Source organism: Emys orbicularis, chromosome 5 (genome assembly GCF_028017835.1).
Source record: "Emys orbicularis isolate rEmyOrb1 chromosome 5, rEmyOrb1.hap1, whole genome shotgun sequence".
NCBI lineage: Eukaryota > Metazoa > Chordata > Testudines > Emydidae > Emys > Emys orbicularis.
Window position 1 is genome coordinate 47,158,113 of NC_088687.1, and position 16,832 is coordinate 47,174,944.

Consider the following 16,832-nt stretch of genomic DNA (forward strand, 5'->3'; position numbering starts at 1 on the left):
CAATAACATCTTTATTTAGAATATTGTATTTCTCTCCTGCTACAGTGGTTACTATAAAAATGGCGAGACAAAGTTTTAGTGGCTAAAATAGAATCCCCAGCTCCACTGTTCTTTTTGTGGAGATTTTTTTACAAGTGTAGTCGTAGCTTTACATGTAATTACAGTAATCATAACCTTATTTGGTAGGCTGAGTATTGTGCAGACTGGAATGTTCATTTTCACACTTAAAAAAAAAAAGTGAATCTTACATGTAAAAAGTTGCAAAGGAACAAAACAAACAAATATTGCCATAGGTAATATAGGAACATTCTGAAATAAACAAAAACAAAGCAGAAAAACATCAGACCCTCTCCAACTATTTTGCACTGCTCCAGCATCGCAAAGCTGATGGAAGCAGTTCTCTGAAGTTTCCCCCTGCAACGGTGAATACTTGTGTGGCCTAGAGCCAATGAAGTATCTCCTACCCTGCTCCCCCAATGTAGGGAGAGGGACTGGAGTAGGGGAAGCATAGCCTAAGTATCCCAAGAGTTGCTCTAATTTATGTCAGGGACTTTATCCGCCCTCCGCAGGCCTCCAGATTGTAAAGCTACCTTTGTCCTATTCTCCCTCCTCTGGTCTTTACTTTTTATATTAAAAAAAGTAACTGTTCACACACATGTGAGGCACTGTGGCTTAGTGGGACTCAGGAGATTTGGGTTCTATTCCTGTCTGTCACTAGCCTGCTCAGTGACCTTGGGCTGGTTACTTCCCCTTGTGTGCCTCAGTTTCCCCATCTGTAACATGGGGACAACAATTTTGACCACCTTTGTCCAGTATGTTGAGATCTATTCATCAAAAGTGGCATATAAGAGTGTGGTGGCATTACTATTATGCTAAGCATAACTGGAAGATATGGCCCATTGTTCTTTTCTATTGTCTCTACATGTCAATCTTAGGATTTCTTAATTAGTCACACTGACCTGTTTTAGGGTCTGATGGTAGAACAAAGCAAACACAACTTATTAGTATCAGTACCTCCAAATCTGTAACAATGTGGTCCAATCTTTTGTTTGTGTGTTTTGCAAAATCTGTTTAGTACTTTTTTTTCTCCTACTGCTTTATTCTTTGTGCTACAGAAGACAGTGAGACATGAAGCACCATGGACTCTTGAGATCTAGGTGTTAGCAAGAAGCAATGCAGTCAAATATATAATAAACTATGGTACATGTGCTCCCTGTTGCACAGGAAGTATACCAGATATTTAGTTTTTGCTATTGTAGTAATAGTCAATAAAGTATAACATAAAGCTCCAGTGGTAGCACAATAAGGTCCCGATACTAGTATACAGAGTTCCAGCTGGGTACCCCCTGACCCCACAAGTATCTTAGATACAGACTGTACCTGATCCTTCAACACCAAAAATCAATCTTTGAGTGACTTGTAAAAGGCCACCAACTGCTTCCTCTAGGCTGGCTGTCTCTCCACTGCATTGAATCGGTACCTCTTTAAGCAGTGCTGACAGGACCGTAGTACAGAATATGCAATTAGAGTGGGACTGTTATCCATTTCGTTCAGAAATTGAGACCATAATTGCCATAATTTCTAAGCAAGTTATGTACAAATCAAAGAACATCCCAATATAAATGTTTGAAGTCTATAGATATTCACATATAAACCAGTAGACAGGTGCACAAGAAAACACAAACCTAAGTAAATAGAAGTGTTACTGTATTTAAATGTATGCAAGATATAAATCTGTAGGTTGAAACTTTGTTACAGAAAATGAGCCAGGCCCCCTGCTATTCAGAATGTAAACTCCATATAAATGTCTAAACCTTCTTGAATCCTGCTAACATCTTGGCTTCCAGGGCTTTGGAGCTGTGCTCCGGCTCCAGTCCAGCTCCAGGCAAAAACCTGCAGCTCCACTGCTGCGGAGCTGCTCCGGGCTCTGCTCCAAAGCCCTGTTGGCTTCAATTATATCTTGTAGCAGTGAGTTCCAAAGCTTAATTGGACACTGCACAAAAATATCCTTTTAACAGTTATAAATGTGCTACTGTTTTATAGCCTTGACTGAGCTTCCCCTTGTGGATGGGCACCAGGCTGCAGTATTGGACCCAGCCTTTGGGTCCTATGTTTCTAGGCTTATAGGGTCTGAGCACTGGCCAGACACTATCTCTAAATACAGCCTCTCAGGCAAACTCCCAAGATACAGGCCCCCTGTTTGATACCCTTCATGGGATGTGGTATCACACAGTTCAGCTGGCCTAGGTCCCAAGACAGTGCTGATGCCCCTGAAATCTCGTCAGTAGGTCTAGCACACAACCTTAGACCTCCACTTGTATGGTTCCAGTTCATAGTTTCTCTGTTTCCTCCCTGTCACAAGGTTCCTCTCACTTTGCAAGGGAACTTGTAAACCAGATACACTTTACTCCTAGACAAAGCACAAGAGTTATAGATCTATGCAAAAGTAACACTCCCTCCAATGTCCTCACCACTCCAAAGTCTTTTGGAATTTGGTTAGTATTTCAGGATTCCAGGATCCTCCTGCACCTTCCTCCTCCTGCTCAGTCTTCCTGTTATCATCCAGTGAATGATGAGAGAGCCCTTGGCTTGAGAAGATCCAGCTCTTAGGGTTCTGGCTCTCTCTATTAAGTGCAAGCAGTTCAACCACTTGTCAGGCAATCAGTTGCTTCGCTCCAACTCCACAGTCCGGCATGTTTTAGGGTGGACCCATTTGAATGAAATATCATCAAGGCTGATGACTTTCCCATTGCTAGCGTGTCTGCTAGGTATAAGGATTTCTTTTAACACCTCCTGGGTGTCTCCTGTCAAAGATGGAGGCTACAGTGCAAATGTGAAGGGTACAGTTTACAATGAAAATGGCATTCACAAAACAGAATGGAGTTTGTAGATCGATACAGACTAATATAATAATCTGTCATAGCTATATTTCAGTTTTACTGAATTTTATTCTTGTATTCAGAGAAAAGGTAAATAGAAGTACCTGATCTACCTACCTTATCTGTCATTTTATAAATCTTTATCATTTCTCTAAACTAAACATTTAATCTTTTTTCAGTCCTCTTCTGTGCATTGTAAAGCACAACTGAATTTGGATTATCAATTGTGATTGCAAAAATGGATGAATTTAACAGTTTGAACCATAATGTTTTAAATTAAATGGTCCTCGAAAGGTTTATATCCCTGTCTGTATAGACAGGGCTTAGTGTTGTACTGTGTTGCCCCTATGTGTACATCCAGGGAGCTGTAGGAGTCCTAGTTTGATAGAAATTCATCCACTTGTATTTCTGGTTTTGAGGTTCCAAGGCTGTTTTGCAAACTTTCCTTCATGAAGATTTAGTCTGTCTGTTCATGAGGTAAAGTACAAATTGAGGAGGCAGCATGTGGTAGATGAGTCATAAGATGGTGCTGGTTAATTCAGTTTGGATGGAACACTAAACTGAATGGTGTGTGTGTGTGTGTGTTTACTGGTGACTTTTATGTAGTTCCTTGGTTGGCTATTTCCACTCTTGGTCTCCTGTTGAAGTAAACTCTTGACACAACTGGAGGGATTATTTGTACCCAATCCTAAAAGATGTTCACTCTCCCATAAACTTGGTGAATACCTTCCTCCACACAGTGATGCCTGATAAATGGTTAACGAGGATTAAGCAACAAAAGTTTTCTTAGAAAAATTACTGGAACCAAGGTTTTCTTAACTTTATTGTAATATTACAATCTACTCAGAAAAAAACTCTTATTCTAACATCTTACATTCAAGGGCCTCAATGTTTTACCTACACTAGTTAACTCCTCAGTAAACACCCCCCTTCTCTCCCTGTGAGGTAGGTAGTCTGTTACGAGCTGGGTGAAACCTTGTTAAGGGTTGTGTTTAAAACCTTCTTGACACTGATGTGAATTGTACCCTTCAATTAGCATAATTGTAAGGATAAGCCTGGACATAAAATGTATAAATACCAGACTATCGCCAATTTCTGTTCCCAACTGGAATGTCCTCAGTTCCCTAGACTTTGACTAGCCACTTGGATCAAAAAGGGGCAACAATATTTTATCTCTTACAACTAAGGAAACAGGCAGAGCAAGAGTAATGACGTGCTCCAGGTCACACATTTTGTTAGTGATAGAACCAGAATTGTAACCCAGGAACCCCACCTCTTAGTTCCATGCTTTAGCTACCAAATGCCACTTCATTCCTCATAGCCCAACTCCATTGCAGTTACAAAAAGAGAAACCATTATAGCAAATGACTGACTCTCTCTTCCCAAGGAGAATTTAGAGCAGGGTAGGCAAACTTTTTGGCCCAAGGGCCACATCTGGGTATGGAAATTTTATGGCGGGCCATGAATGCTCACAAAACTGGGGGTTGGAGTGTGGGAGGGAGGTGAGGGCTCCGGTGGGAGGTGCAGGCTCTGGGGTGGGGCCAGAAATGGGGAGTTCAGGGTGCAGAAGGGAGCTCCATGCTGGGGCAGAGGGTTGGGGTGTGTGGGGGGATCCATCTGAGGGTGTGAGCTCTGGGGTGGGGCTGGGGATGAGAGTTTTGGAGTGCAGGAGGGTGCTCTGGGCTGGGACTGAGGGGTTCAGAGGGCAGGAGGGGGATCAGAGCTGGGGCAGGGGGTCGGGGCACGGGAGGCGGTCAGGGATGCAGGCTCTGGGTGGCTCTAACCTGAACCATCTTCCAGAAGCAGCAGCATATCCCCCCCCCCCGCGCCTCCTACGCAGAGGCGCAGCCAGGCCTGCAGACGCCACTCCTCCAGCTCCCATTGGTCACAGTTCCTGGCCAATGGGAACTGTGGGGAGTGGCGCTTGGGACGGGAGCAGCATGCAGAACCCCCTGGCTGCCCCTAGGCATAGGACCCAGAGGGGGAACATGCTGCTGTTTCTGGGATCCATGCGGAGCCACTGCACGTGTGGAGCAGGGCAAGCCCTGGACCCTGCTCCCCAGCGGAAGCTTGAGGGCTGGATTTGGCTCCCGGGCTGTAGTTTGCCCACCCCTGATTTAGATCCAATTATTAAAGCAACTGTCTGCCTTTTGAAATAGGAGGGCTGGCTGCAGTGAAAAGGAATTGTTCACTTAAAAAAAAGCCAGCCTAAGCATTGTTTTAACATTCCCATATTTGAGGTCAGGAAGGAATTTCCCCCCAGGTCAGATTGGCAGAGACCCTAGGAGTTTTTTGCCTTACTCTGCAGCATGGGGCACGGGTCACTTGCAGGTTTAAACTAGTGTAAATGGTGGATTCTCTGTCACTTGAAGTCATTGATTTTACAGAGGTGCTTCTTTTACTTTATAATAAAGTTCTGTTTTTAAGAATCTGGGTTTTTAGTGTCCAAAAAACCCAAGGTTCTGGTCTGTGCTCACCTTGTTTACCTATTTGGTCGGTATATTATTCTCAAGCCTCCCCAGGAAAGGGGGTGAAGGAGCTTGGGGGGGATATTTTGGGGAAACAGGAACTCCAAGTGTTTTTTCCTGAACCTTTGTCTAACTCACTTGGTGGTGGCAGAGATACCGTCTAAGGACAATGAATTTTTGCCTTGAAGTTTTTAACCTAAGATGGTGGAATATAAACTTACGGAGTCTTTCATGCAGGTCCCCACATCTGTACCCCAAAGTTCAGAGTGGGGAGGGAACCATGACAGTGTTCATTTACTTGGTCACCCAAAACTGTCCCTTGCATCAGGTCGTGTGTGTCAAATTGTTAACGGAAATTAATGACAACACTAAAGGCCTAATTCTTGTTGATGCAAAGAGACCTTTACTCTGGCTGTTCTACTGGCAGGTACAAGCTAGTAGCTGTCAAGAGTCTACTATGCTAGCCATGGATCTCTAGAGAGATGCAAAGGAACCAGAAAGAGCCAAGGATCCAGCCTAAAGATTTTTGTCACTGGTTTCCACAGGAGCAGGCTCGGACCCCAAATTAGTAGTAGTCTAATGCTCACAAAGAGAAGTGAAACTATTTGTCTAAAAGAATCCTCAAAGTACAAAACCTGAGGGCTTTACCTTATCTAGGGAGCTTTGTTTTACAGTAATTTTAAGTTTGGTTTGTATGGACAGAGTCCAGTAGCCTGCCGCTATAGTTTGAGGTATTTATTAAATGATAAATGCTTTTCTCAGAGACACTTGCGGACCTTGTTAAGGTGAGGTCTTAACAAACAGTGAGCTGGCTGATGTTTACATATAATGAGCACGTTTTGACTTTCCTACCTACATTGGGTAGTCACTTGTATATAGAATAAATGAGCGGTAACTGTAAAGTACAGGGTTATAAGTACATCAAGGGTTAATTGAAGCAATGCATGAGTGGTTTATGATATAAGCAGAACCCTGAGATGTATTTACTGTCTTGCTCAGTTTTGCTGTCTTGTTCTGTTCTGTACAAAATGTGTCTCAAAGTACAAACTGCAACAGGAACAACTTAATTTAACAGAGGAATTAAACTTGGATGATAAAATTATAACTGTCAACATTTTTACCAAACATCTCAATCTATCACTATAAGAGTCAGATATGTGGCTGCATTTCATGGTTTAAACTCAAAAGAATTGTCAGCATGTCAAATGTAACTCGTAATTCACTTCTGTGAATTTGTTGGTTATAATGTCAGAACTGTATATTGCTTAGTCAGATGGTTTTCAAAAATCTTATTGGTATATAAATTAGAGCCCAAAAGAACATATTATCTTAGTACATGAAAACAGATACAGGTAAATTCACAAGGTACTAAATATAATATTGAAGAATAGCCAGATGTTCAAGTTTCAACCAAATGCAGTAGAAAGGAACAATTTTTTAAAGTGCCAAAGATTCCCACATAATGGTAAACAAGGAGAAGGAATATCCTCAGTCAACGAGGGATCAACCTGTTTAAGTCAGTTAAAAAAACCTAACTACCAGATCTTGTGAAATGCAAATGTTTTTGGAGACAGGTGGCCCTAAAAACTATTAGTTCATCCACTCAAAATATGTCTGCATTGCAATCAGAGGCTTTACTGGAGCACATATAGACATACCTGAGCTGGCTTGCATCTAGCTAGCTCAAATAACAATAGCACTGAAGCCATAGCTGCATGGGTGGCAGAAGGGGCTGGCTGCTTAATATGTATCCAAGGCCTGTGTGGATAGCATATGCTGCCATAGCTTCACAGCTATCGTTCGAGCTAGCTAGATGAAAGCTAGCTAGCGTATGTCTACATGTTCTGTAGTCACATCTCTGATTGCAATGCAGACATTGACAGTGGTTTGCAACCTTTTTCTTTTAATTTGCAGACCCCTGAACAATTTCAAATGGAGGTGCAGACCCCTTTGGAAATCTTAGACATAGTCTGTGGACCACAGGTTGAAAACCACTTCTCAAAGAATAAGAATGTGTTTTTCCACTGTGTTTAAACAGAGGGCATATCACTCTTCAAAGAGAACCTTCCTAGTATAAGCAGTACCGGTGCTCCACCACAATGTCATCCGAAGAGGTGTTGAACACCTGGTACTCCTACTGAAGTTTAAAAATGGTCACAGGAGCTCAACTCTTATCTGCATCAGGTCCTTAGACTAAGAAGGAAGATGTGGAAGTGAGCTTTTATTTCTGAATAGAAAAAATTGCTGCCTGCCAAAATGTGGGAGAACCTGAGTGCAGGTGTCCGACTATATTGATTTCTGCCACAGTTTCTAACATACAGCATGGGCAGAGCTGGTATGAATGAGGAGAGGCAAGTAGCAGCATGCCCTGTGTATTAACTTAAGTCTGCCACAATAAGTATGGCTCTTAAGGATAATAACCTTGTTTCTAGAAAATATCTGTTTGTATAGATTGTGCAACAGAGTACTCTTAAACAGTCATTTCTGATTATGTTGGAAGGTGCTGGGTATTTTCATTAATCTGAGGGAGCAGTAAGCACCGAACATATGTGCAGTATTTTTGTTAGAGGTTTAAGGTGTTGAAAAATAAGAAGCCTTTCAGGCAGAAATAAGTAATATCTGATCTGACCATGATGTAGCTAGAAAGGCATTCGAAGTTTGTGTGAGGGGTCTGTAAAAGTAGCCAATAAATAATAAAGGATTATGGACCAAATGACTTGGTGTAATACCATTGGAATCAGGGATGAATTTTTATCTTGGAAAAGGGCCATAGCCTGTCATGGTCCTGATCTGATTTTTGAACTGGAAAAATCAGAGCTAAGGACCATGATTTTAGTGAGCTATGGTTATTGTGCTTCACCATCCTATTCCCATACCTAGCTCTATAAAGCTCTGTAGCACTACTGAGGATGTCACATAATGGGGTTGCTAAAGATACACTTCTGTGGCAGGAATTAGGTTCATTATGGTCCAGATCTTCAAACCTATGATCCCTTTTGTGCACACGCTAGTCATGATTTACATGCGGCAGGCCATGAGGCTGCTCTAACTTGTGCTGGAAGCCTAAATGACCCCAAACAGCCTCAGGCATCTCAGGAGTGTAAAGGTGACACACAGTCTTCAATGGGAGCAGGACTGGGCCCTTATATTGGAAGGTTACTACTAAGTTTGGCTGTAAGAAAAATATTAGACAATGCTCAGGCCTCTTTGTTGGTGCTTTGACAGATATTGGATCTCTTTTTGAGAGAGACTGGTTAGTCAGATCTCACCTTTGTCAAATACATTATTATGTAAAGCAAAATAAAAAGTGTCTTTATCTGTTGCAATTTAGAAAGATCTTCCAGCAGTGTGTTTACAATGTATGAATAACAATAGCCACAGAATAGAGTTAAGGGTACCTTCCCCCCCCCCCCTCCCCCATCTCACTCTGTGGTTTATGAAAATGCTTTCAGGGTTTCAGCCTAGAAGTGAAATAAAAATAAAATCATCCTTATGTGAACACACAGTATCTTCCTCTGATACAGATTTACTATCCTTATTGCTGTAATTTTTTTTTAGGCACAGAGAATTATATCAAACACACTCCATGTGTGCAAGTGTAAGAGAGCACCTTTAAAAAGGATTAGTTTCACTCTTGGTTTGGATATAACTCTTGTACCCTGCATGTTTTGCTTTGACTCTTGTCATAGCTATACAAAATGTCCTACTGTGAATGCAGGAATTTTCTAATAGCAACTTTATGGCCAAAATATTCATCCTCTTCCATAAAAATCTGGATTAATAGATCCCAATATGGCACTATTGATCAGTTCCCTGATGGAAACATCAGGGTTTGGGGGGGAAAATGCCTTTACAAGATCCATCTGAATATAAGTAAAGTCTGGTAAGTTATCTGAAGCGTAGATGCCAACATGTGGCTATGTTTTCATATGATAATATTGCATACCCATTGGCAAACTACAGTTTCTTAACTAGCCAGATCCTGAATATATATATATGCACTGGGCAACAGTTCCATAAACATTTGGCTTACATCTGGTATGATTTCTCACTCTTTTTCTCTCTCTCCTCCACACTATATATTCTTTTTCACTCTAGGTGGCATTTTTTTTGTGTTGTTATGCAAGTATAGTGTGTAAACAAATGCACTCATTGTGTAATATTATACATATTTACTGACCTATGTACTTTTACAGATAGAATAGGAAACTATTAGACATATCTGTTAAATATTTTTAGGAGTTTTGACTGCAATAATAGATTTTTCTTTTTGGTATGACTATTCTTGTAATAACAAATTAATATTACACCAAGTCTACATGTACCTGTATCTATTTATTCTAGAAAGAGTAGATAATTATAACAATAACATAGCTTAATATGTATATATTTCCCTCCCCTCTTCCATTAAACATGTTTGTCAAGATTTGTGATAGAACTATGCCTGCTTTCCCCACTATTAGAGGGTGAATGAGGAATACTGGTAGTTTCACTTGCTTTAACATGTGACTTCCTGCTGGATTCATATCTTGGAGACCAAAAGGGATCTAAAGACTTCATTTGTGTGTTTCTGGGCAGAACAGGTTATAAAACATTCTCTGTCATGGTGCCAACCTAAGCTTTCAACCACATTCTGAGTTTAATGTAGCAATTTTTGTGCATTTAAAAAAAATCATTTCGGACAAACATCCCAATTTTGGGACGGGGAAAAAAACCTTCCCAAATCTATATTGATGTCAAAGCTGAAAGAACTTAAGTCTCATAATAAGAAAAGTCATCCAACATAAGATGTAGAGTTGTATGCTTGTTGGTACTGAAGAAGAGATTCAAAGGATAAACAGACAGAACCATCAACAGAGATGCATATTCCCAGTGTCTAGAGTAGGAATGATGAACTGTATTTTACCATCTGAAGCTTTGAAAGTGAGTGTTTTTGGTGACATTTTGTGCCCACAGTTGACTTCTGTATTGAGGAGCCTGAAAGAAAAACAAAGACCCTTATATAGGGACTTTCATCTATCAAGATGGCATTCTGCTATCATTGAGTTACGCCTTATTTGCTACATATGTCCCTAGCTCCCGTAGTCCCATGGCATTTTTCTAGCACAACATTGGTCATTGGTGCTACAATCTCAAACAGTTACAATCTTCTCTAAAAAGATTTAATTTGGAAAATATTATTTGGAGTAGGATGAGAGTTGTCAGCCATCTTGAATTTCCTGGAACCATCATTTACAAGTCATGAAATCAATCTTGGGTTTGTGCGGTGTTGTTGTGACACTTTTATACCACATCACAATGTTTTAATACAACCTCAACACAGGGCATCACAATGTGCCACATGTCATGGCATTGTGAATGAGTTTGTCTCAAACTTATGAAAATAGCACTTGCATAGCAATTTGCCAGTATCAGAAACACTGTATAAACATTAACAAATGAACCCTCACAACACCCCTGCCAGATAGGCAGATAAGTATTATGTTCATTTTACAGATGGAGAAACAGGCAAAATTAAATTGATTTGCCCCAAGCCACAAAGCAAATCAGAAGGATCCAATCCACCGAAGCAGTTAAGTGCATAAGTAATTCAATATGGCAGTTTTTAATGAGATGTAGCTACTCTCATGCTTAAAGTTACACCTGTGTTGTGTGTTGCATGACCAGGGCCTCGTAAAGCAGAACTTCCTGACTCTCAATCCAGTGTTGATTCCTCAAGACTACACTACGTAGATAGATCTAAAAGCATTGAGACTCAGATAATGTATCTGCCAAATGGAAAGGGCTATTTTGGTTTGGGAAGAATATTCACAAAGTGCTTTTTGCTACTTTGAAATGATCTAAATATTTCTGGCTAAATAAAATGCCAGAGCTCTTCACAGCAATACAGAACTGGTCGTAAATCAAAAATGCATCAGTTTTTGCTATGGATGGAAGAATGTGTGCACAGCTCAGAAAGAATGTGTAACTAAAGGAATGTGAACAGCTTTAAGTCTTAATGTCATACGATATAACAGATTGTAAAAATTTACTTTGTGGTGCCAAATCCTAATCTGATAACTGCAGTTCTATTTCCTTCAATAGTCTCCAACCATATCACAGAATGTAAATAATTTATCCAGCCATGTAAGGGAGATTTATCTAAGAAAAACAAACTAGTGATTCATTAACTAGTATTCCTTTAATTGCTGTATTTGAGACAGAAATAGTTTGACTAGATGCTATTTTAAATAGCTGTTGGAGTAGCTGATGTATTTATTTTTGGGAAGTATGATAAGTAACACCTAACTGGACCTACAAAGTATTTCCCATCCATAACCAAGAATGGGAATACAGAATGACAGATTTACTTTCCATATGTAAGTTGGTGTTTTTAGTCATTATGAATCAAACTTTCTCTTCCTTTTTTTCTTTGATATTGAATGGAATAACTCCATTTGGAGCTCATTTGTAGTAATTTTGTTAGAAAACAGACACAACTTGCAAGAGTAAAACTATCCATTTCCTCCTAAATGTTCTGATACTCAACTCATAGTGGTGATGTGTGGATAAATTAATGTTTATAAAGGGTTTTGAAGATGAAAAGCAAAATACAAGTATTAATACACAGTAACACTAGAAAAAGGTCTTAATTAGCCTTTCAGAAATCTTTGTCTATACTAGGAACAAGTAGTTATGTAACTTTTGTTATACATACAGTAAATCTGTATAAATAGCATACTTGTGCCAGAACCTAAGCTGCAGCCAATGACTACTTGGTACAGCTAAGGAGGGTGGAACAGTCTCTACCCTGGCACTACCCTAATGTTGGAGCTGTTCTGTGCCTGGTTCAGTCCCATGGCTCATGTATGTTCCACCTGAAGGGAACATGAAAGCAGCCAGGGATTGTTTGTGCAGTAGTATTCATGGAGTTGCAGGCTTTTATAAATTGTTTTTAATGAACTATTTACAAGAACATATCTGACAAAATTGGATTTAGCCTTCTTCAAGGAGCCACTAACCTGTCTATCTCCATGTCTCTCTTGGGCCTCTTATTTCACTTTCTGTCAGATACATCTGGTGTCTACACGATGGCTGTATGCTGTGACGAGGGTACAGGGAAATGTAAGCTACACCTCTTCTCTTGCCCCCCCCCCCCATAGGGTTTTTCCTCTATTCCAGCCGCAGGGATTGGTTTAATTATTGCTTCTCCAGATCATGCCTACTTTGCCCTTCATATGGTGATAAATAGGAAGGGGGGCCTAGCTGGATAGGAGAACCACACAAGTGTCAGTATAGGGGGAAAAAAGAGGTCATGGTATAGAAAAGGTTGGCTTAAACCACCGGAGTATCCCGTTACAAAGGGAAATCCTTAGGGTAGGATCAATTCGGTTTAGAGCTGTTTGGTGCTAATGGCACAAATAAGCCTGATCAGGACTTGTGTATCTAATTGTAATATTTTATTTTTTACATTTGATATGTACTTAACTTATTAAACTTCTTAATATAAGGCAACAATTTGGCCATTGGCTTAAATGAAGAGAATGCAGTAATTGTGTTTTTACAAGGTCTCTTTCTATAAGTCTTTAATATATAACTAAACTATTATATGTAAAGTAAATAAGGTTTTTTTAAAATGTTTAAGAAACTTCATTTAAAATTAAATTAAAATGCAGAGCCCCCCCGGACTGGTGGCCAGGACCCGGTCAGTGTGAGTGCCAATGAAAATCAGCTCGCGTGCCGCCTTCGGCACACGTGCCATAGGTTGCCTACTCCTGGTGTAGACCTTGTAATTGGAAAATTGCCCTAGTCATTTCTTACATGACTATCAGAATATCCTGACAGACACACAAATTGGAAGCTCACTTGTCTCTTTGGCTATACAAGTGGTGTACAGTGTTGAAGTTGCCCAATCAGGAAAAAATGGTATCTCTTTAATCAATCAGGCTTTGTTAGCTTCATGCTTTGATTTTGCAGGCTTATGCATGCTATTAAAATAACATGGCAGAAACGCACAATGGAAACATGAGTTTAATCTCCCCTTGATTGGTTTATATTGGCTTATATTGCTACTAATGAACCATGAGTCTGATTCTGCCACCCTTACTCTCACTGAGCATTCCTCAGATATCAGTGGAACAATTGCATAATAAGGTAATGAGCAACATGAGTAAGGGAGGCAAAATCAGTCCCTGTATCTTTTTTTTTTTCTTCTTCTTCTTCTTCTTCTTCTTCTTCTCCCAGCTGCCTTAATTAAGTCATAGGCACTGTCTGTTTTCATCACTTAAACCCAGATGCCTTTTGTTTTACCTCCGACAGCCCTGGGCAACCTGGCCTGCTGGTGCCAAAGAATAGTGGTGTTTTTTTTGTTTTTGTTTTGTTTTTTTCCTGTTACAACCTCCTTGACTGTTGTTTCAAATTCACACTGAGAATAGATGGTAAAGATAACAGTGAGAGTTTGACCATAAAGCTTTCAGTCTAGCAATGATCAAAGAAGAAATAGAGGATAATTGCCAGCTAACTTAAAAAAAAAAAGACTTCCTGAAATATCCTTCATGGTTAAAGACCTGCATGTAGCCAGAATGTTTTTGATCTGTGTCAATAGGACTAAAATGTCACCACTAATTCCCCTTCCCACCCCTTGTTTTTGTCCTGAGTTTAAAACAGACTTTTTGTTCCTATTCTAGCCCACACACTGACGGTGTGCATTATTTCTAGGGCTGTCAAGAGATTAAAAAAATTAATTGTGCTGTTAATACTAGAATACCATTTATTTACATATTTTTGGATGTTTTCTACATTTCCAAATATATTGATTTAATTACAACACAGAATAAACTGTGTACAGTGCTCAGTATATATTTTTTATTACAAATATTTGCACTGTAAAAAACAAATAGTATTTTTCAATTCCCCCATTTAAAGTACTGTAGTGCAATCTCTTTATCATGAAAGTTGAATTTACAAACGTAGAATTAGGTTTAAAAAACCCCAAAACCCTGCATTCAAAAACAAAACAGTGTAAAACATTAGAGGCTTTAAATCCACTCAATCATACTACTTGTTCAGCCAATCACTCAGACAAACAAGTTTGTTTACATTTGCGGGAGATTTTACTGTCCGCTTCGTTTACAATGTCACTTGGAAGTGAGAACAGGTGTTTACATGGCACTGTTGTAGCCAGTGTTACAAGATATTTACATGCCAAATGGTCTAAAGGTTCATATGTCCCTTCATGCTTCAATCACCGTTCCAGAGGACAAGTGTCCATGCTGATGAAGGGTTCTGCTCAATAATGATCCAAAGCAGTACAGACCGACGTATGTTTATTTTCATCCTCTGAGTCAGATGCCACCAGCAGAAGGTTGATTTTCTTTTTTGATGGTTCAGGTTCTGTAGTTTCCACTTTGAAATGTTGCTCTTTTAAGACTTCCGAAAGCATTCTCCACACCTAGTCCCTCTCAGATTTTGGAAGGCACTTCAGATTCTTAAACCTTGGGTCAAGTACCATAGCTATCTTTAGAAATCTCACATTGGTACCTTCTTTGCATTTTGTCAAATCTGCAGTGAAAGTTTTCTTAATGAACAACATGTACTGGGTCATCATCCGAGACTGCTATAATACGAAATATATGGCAGAATGCAGGTAAAACAGGAGACGTACAATTCTCCTCCAAAATTTAATTAATGCATTTTTTTTTTAATGAGCATCATCAGCATGGAAGCATGTCCTCTGGAATGGTGGCCAAAGCATGAAGGGGCATATGAATCTTTAGACCATTTGGCACATAAATATCTTGTAACGCTGGCTACAACAGTGCCATGTGAACATCTGTTCTCACTTTCTGGTGACATTGTAAAACATAAGCAGGCAGCATTATGTCCCGTAAATGTAAATAAGCTTGTTTGTCTTGGCGATTGGCTGAACAAGAAGTAGGACTGAGTGGACTTGCAGGCTCTAAAGTTTTACATTGTTTTGTTTTTGAGGGCAGTTATGTAACAAAATTGATATTTGTAAGTTGCACTTTCATAAGAGATTGCACTATAGTACTTGTATGAGGTGAATTGGAAAATAGTATTTAATATTTGCACTCTAAAAATGATCAACAATAATATGAAGTGAGCACTGTACACTTTGTATTATGTTGTAATTGAAATCAATATATTTGAAAATATAGAAAAATATCCAAAAATATTTAATAAATTTAACTTGATATTCTATTGCTTAACAATGCGATTAAAACTGCAATTAAGCATAATTAATTTTTTGTGTTAATCGCATGAGTTAACTGCAATTAACTGAAGCCCTAATTATTTCCATTCTTGTCTCATCAGGTTAGTGTGACAGAAGTAGCTTTCGTTTTCATTTACTTACTCTTGCTATTTTGCTTTCTAGTGTACACAGGGTTTATCTTTGATAAGAGATACTAACAAATTATGGAAAGGGAGAAAGAAATGGGTTTAAATGTAGAAAATTCATCTTTAAATGTTTTGTAATAAACATAGGGCATCATTATTCCTATTCTTAACATCTACATAAGGGCGTTATAATACATAAATAAAAGGCTAGAACTTCCTGCAGTCATCCCTGTGGATCTCAAGGATCTGAAGGAAGCAAGGGCAATCTGCATGGAGGCCCCAGTTTTCCACGGTTCAGATCCCCTGTTTCTTTGTCATCTGCTGTCTGCCATTTGTGATACTAACCTCAAGGGAACATTCTACAGTGCTGTGGGGGGAAATGGTGTAAATAAAAGCAGGGCCGGCTCCAGGATTTTTGCCGCCCCAAGCAGCAAAAAGGGGAAAAAAAAGTGGGGGAAAAAAAAAAGCCGCGATCGTGATCTGCTCTACCGCCGCTGCTTCAGTCTTCGGCGGCAATTCGGCGGCGGGTCCTTCGCTCCCAGAGGGAGTGAGGGACCCGCCACCGAATTGCCGCAGAAGAGCTGGACATGCCGCCCTTCTCCGTTGGCCTCCCCAAGCACCTGCTTGCTGGGCTGGTGCCTGGAGCTGGCCCTGAATATAAGAAACTGGCCTACTGTGAGTATGTCTCCCTTTAGTTGCTTTTCCCCAGGGCTTAAAAATAACCAGAAAAAGGTGGGAGTTGCATATAATCTGGGAGCAGCAATTTTAGTAATACAGTGCTTAAAATGTACCCATCAGCAATCTGGCTCTATTTCCCCCCCCTCCCCCCTTGTATCTGTGATCTTGGGTGCTCCCTTCTAACTATAAACATTGTTTTCCCAATGACTATACACTTGAAGGAGTTCCTTTATCTCAAGTTATAAAGACCTCTGGTTTTGGTGCTGAAAGTCCTGAGGTTCAGTCCCCATGATCACTGTGGTGTTTGTACATGAACTTGGCCATGATGTATTACATAAACTACTGCACACTCAGCCTGCAGTAACTCATACTTGTGGGGACATGGGATAGAACAGTAATTACTGAAATTCTACCTGCTCCATAAATTTAAATCAGTAATAATTTAACACAACATACATTTCAGTCATTT